This window comes from Nuphar pumila, chromosome 8, assembly GCF_984573655.1.
Source record: "Nuphar pumila chromosome 8, dmNupPumi1.hap1.1, whole genome shotgun sequence".
Classification (NCBI taxonomy): Eukaryota; Viridiplantae; Streptophyta; class Magnoliopsida; order Nymphaeales; family Nymphaeaceae; genus Nuphar; species Nuphar pumila.
Genome location: NC_143256.1, coordinates 121,323,964 through 121,329,276, shown reverse-complemented (window position 1 = coordinate 121,329,276; position 5,313 = coordinate 121,323,964).

Below are 5,313 nucleotides of genomic sequence, written 5' to 3'. Positions count from 1 at the left end.
TAGGGATGGAGGACATGAAACGGGGATGGAGGTTAAAATCAAAACTCCTGTGGGATGGAGGCAGGGATGAAGGATTGGATTTTGAGATGGGGCGTGAGTGGAGACCTTGTGCCCCGCCCCGATCCATTGTCATCCCTAGCAGAGAGTGGTGATACGAGGCATTCCGTAGGAGTCAAGGGTTGTCTTGCTGAAAGTCATCATCCCAGGGGAGTGTTATGAGCAGTTAATTCGGTCCATGAGGTGTGAGAGATCTCAACAAAAAGTGTGGAATATGGGTACATGTTTAAAGCCTTTCTTGCTTAATGGCCTTCCATGCTAGACCTACAATTCTCTGCTTGGAAGGATGGTTTGTTCCTAATTTTTGTTGCTAGTGAAGAGCTTCTGATTATTGCAACAAGGGAAGATGGAGGGTCACTGGCAGGACTTTGCTCACAAACCAGTGGTACCCAAGAATGCTTATGGAATTGAAAGTTACAACCAAGCCGCCCATTTGGATCTGAATGCTGGATCTTTTGGCACAAAGTTGTAGACACAAGACATCTTCAAGGGCATAGCAACTTTGCTTGGCAACAGAGTTCCTTAATGCGGATTCTTATACTTGAGTGAAAGAAAATTTACATTTTGCAAGAATGAGAATTAAAGTCCCCCTCGATTTCAGACCAGAGCCTTTGGTGGACATTGTGATCAAAGGAGGGGAGGAGAAATTCAACATGAAATGAAATCCTGTATGAAAACAATGTTTACTTCTATAGCCGATGTGGATCCATTGCTCATTCGGTGGGAATATGTAGGTAATTTTCTCAGAAGAAGGAGCCCTCTAGAGATCCAAAGGATGATGGATGAAAAACATTTAATATGATGAAGAGAATCCGCGGGATCCAAAACAGAGGAATTGAACTTAGTCCATCATACAGACTCAAAGCCCTATGGGAGGAGGTGATGACAGAGGAAAAGGACGAGGAGCAAGTATGAGCGAAAGAAGTAAAGGAAAATAATCAAGAAGGCAGAACCCTACTGGTCGAGCAAAAGGGAGAAGGAAGATCGAAAGAGATGACACATCAACAAAATGAGCGACCAAGCGTGTCTGAGGAAGTCTAGATGAAGGCACAATGGAAGCGGGGAGAGGTTTGGGAGAGAATAGCCCCCTAAAGACCCCTTTACATGAAGATAATGTCATTGAACATTAGAGGTTTGGGACGACGGTGGGCTAGGAGGCATATTGCTGATATGCTTAAGAATAACAGGGTGAACTTGGTTTTCCTCTTGAAAACAAAGTCGCAAGTGATGTCATTCCTCAAATTCAAAAATAATTCTCAAGTTACAACTATTTATCTTTGAGATTCATTAGCAGTCGAGGTGGAAATTGCTTTTGTAAAAGATCAATTGATAACAATTACCATAGAAAAGGCTTCAGAGGTGGTGGTAGTCACAATAATAAAGCTTGGCAACACCATTCTTTGTGGACAGTTCTACGAGAACACCTCCAGGACTCCCTGTAGCTAATCCTAGGAGATTGTAACATTACTAGAGGCCCATGGAGATTAAGGAGTAAGCACAATGACTGTCAATCCTTCAACTCCATGGTAGACGACTACAGTCTCATGGAGATTGGAACCCAAGGAGGATGATGCACGTGGAGCAATAACCAAGCGGGTGTGGGATACTAAGCAAGTTGATTAGATTGAGAACATTAAATCTTCCATTACATTTTTTAAATTTTGTGCTATGCATGAGGAATGTGAGACACTAGTTAAAGATAGTTGGGATCAGGGGAGTCAAGAATGCTATATGTTTAGATTGACTACATGTATGGATGCAGATAAGAAGAACCTGAGAGAGTGTGCCAAATAGGGTGTTGGTTTAATTCTGAGGAGAGTGAAAGAAGTTGAAGCTGCCTTGAAAGCATGCCAAAAAGATATAGAATAAAGGGATTTAAAGGCGATAAGGAAAGAACTAAACCCAAGTAAGGAGCTCCACATTCTCAGAGAAACGGAAGAGTCCATTTTGAAACATAAATCTAATGTAACACTCCAAAATTTTAACCTGAAAATTATGAGATTTTTTTTAATACTTTTAAAATTAACAGCAAAAATTATTTATTAAAAATGTTGGTTAAGAAAATCGAGCGTGTTAGAGATCTGTCAAACCATACACTGAATTAAATTGAATTTATCAATATCATAAATGACTTAATTCAGTCTCATGCATTTAAAATAACATAAGAGTCCCTATAATATCTAAATTAATAAAATCATATCCAATCAAAAGTGCCTAAGAAATAAAAAAGATTTGACTCTCGACCGGCCATCATAAGGCATCCTTATGAATTTTTGAGGTCAAACTCACCAGGTCCAGTAGAAGGTACTAAACAAATACAGGTAAACTGAATCAATATACTTCATTCGCTTTACAATCAATCATTTAAGCAGACAATCATTTTACGCATGCTTTCAATACCAATTGCATATAACGAATTGATTAAGAAACAAACACTAAATTTATGCATTATCATAATTGCATAATACAAATCAATTCATAGGTAAATACTAACTTTATGCATGAGCAAATAGATAATGCATGTACTTACCAATGCAAAACAATAGCTCTTTCATGCACGAGTGACTTTAACTTTCTTTATTTAAGTTTTATTTTTACAATAATGCATGACATGACTAAACTAATGCACATACATTTATTGTTTCACTTATTAGCTTTATGGGTACTAACACATGCTTAGCCTGAATCAGGACAATGATATAAGAGAGGTATTTTCAAACAAGTTGTGACTTAACCCTAACCCAACACATTTTACCAGTCCTGAGTGAGGGATCACCTTGTCGAGAAAGAGAGCTCTCAACACCTCTAACTTGACATATCAGACTTCACTCATGAGTTCTTTATCTACTACCATGCAACAATTGTGGAGGTTTTTCCTATTTTCGTAGTTGGAGAGAAGCAACCTTTTGTACTTAAAATTTAGAGTTATGGAGCTTAGAGTACTACTTACCATCTCATTGTATGCATCAATAGAATTAATATTCACATATTATTCTTTTATTTACATTAATTCTACTATTTTTCATACACAAACATAATGAGTCTATCTCAAAGATTCGTGTCTTCATTTTGGACACCTTGATGCATAATTCAATGTCACTATCACTTTCATATTATGCATACTAATTGTAACACATTCATTCATAGGCGTTAAATATGATTCACATCATACATCTATACATTGTTCCATACCATACACTGCAATGCACATGTACTTGAAATTCAGTAAAAATGTTCATTCAGTGGCATGCAATAATAATTCATCCGATGACATGATTATTAAAAATTTAAAACATGAATTTACACAATATTACATGCTACAATTCCACGTTAATATGTTATTCAAATTATTATATTAACATCGAAAGTTCATACTTCACATAACTTAACTGACCCTTATTCGGTTCGAGACCTGGTTAGGCGAGATTCACCCTACTTTTACAGAACTATCATGTTGTACATAGGATGATATTTGACCTCACATTTCTGTCATAAATGCTCTCATTTGTCAGCTTTCATATGCCACAAATTGTTCGTAAAAACTTCTCATAATAAGTGAGTTATGAACATTTAATTGAGTAAAAGTCGGTTGCCACATTCATATAGATACGTTAATCAAACAGTAAGTAGTGACCAAATCATATTATATATGTTTTTTTTTTTCAGTTCTTGTGTAACCACCCTAGTAGCCAACATAAAATAGAGGTTTATTAGGACCACAATTGACCTGCTGAAATCATTGAGCACTTGTAGCCCACGACAGCCCGACTAAGGTGCACAAACAAGGATGCACCTTGCTAGTCACCTAGGTCTAGTCAGCAAGCTAGGGCAGACTTATCCGAGTCTACTGCACCTACTCATGTGCAGTAGGGGCAGCCCATAAACCAACACAAGGTGACATTCACTAACTACTCCTGCTAGACAAGCGAAGACCCCATTGGTGTAAGCTTATCATTGATTTTAGTCAAAAGGTGAAAGTCAATCTCCAAAATGAAATTATTTCTTTTTGGGACGACACATGGGGCTGCAGAGCAACCTCCCAAAAGCATATTTATAGTGGTTTAAAATTTGGCAAATGTGCAAGTTATATTTTCTAGTGTCAAAATGGTGTTTGGAATTTTTTTCTTGATGAGGGCTACTTTGGAGACTTTGGCTACATTTTGTGAAGTTTTTAAGTAGTTGGAAAACAAATACAAGGAGGGAACTTATGATGAAGTGCATTTCCAAAATAGAAAACTTTCAATCAAGTCATGTTACGAAGAAGTCAAGGTTCAAGCCGTGTTGTTTGGTGAGAGAGTATCACAGAAATTTTGAAGAACTCTAGCATGGAATAATACCATAGCGGATATAAATTTACATAAACATAGCAGACTATAAAAAAATAAATAAATTGACTTTCTGAATTTCAGCCCAATCAAGGTTCAAACTTATTTAAGTAAACCCAAATAAAATCTATGTCCAAATTAGACTTTCGAAAATTCAAACCCAATCAAGGTTCAAACTTATTTAAGTAAACCCAAATCAAATTCATGTCCAAATTAGACTTTCGAAATCCAAGCCCAAATTCACACTTAATTAAAACTTAAATTAAATCTTAAATGAATTCACTCGTATTGACTGAAATCCTATATATACTTTAAATCCAATTTAACCTTGAGTTTAAATTCGATTTCAAACCTTAATTAATTTTGATCTCTTTTAACATATAAATTCAAATCTCAGGTTGGCATTAAATAAAATTCTATTTTCACCCTATTTAAGCATAAAAATTTATATATTATTAAATCCAAATAAGTCCAACTTAAATCTAGATTAAATCCAATTTAAACATCAAACTAGATTCAAAATAAATTTTTAATTTAAAATTCATCTCAAATCCAATTTGGAGTTCATTTTGTAATTAGATCCCAACTTATATTTATAACAATATTTTAATATTAAATTTATATTTATTCCTTATAAAACTTATCAAAAATTCATAAGTTTTACATCTAGGGCCAAGTGGCTTCAATAGAGAGACAAAAACAACTTTTTCCTCCACTCTCAAGTAAATAAGAATGTTATGCAAAAGCACATCCAAAAACTCTCTTTTGTGAATGATAGGAAAGTCCCATTGAAAGAAGTAATAAAGCAGGAGGCAATCTCTTTTCAGCACTCTTTTGCTAGTGCGAGAAGAAGAGGATCTCAAATGCAGAATCGGCCAATCCCAAGAGTAACTGAACACGATAATCAGGAGTTGCTAAGAGCAATTAATGA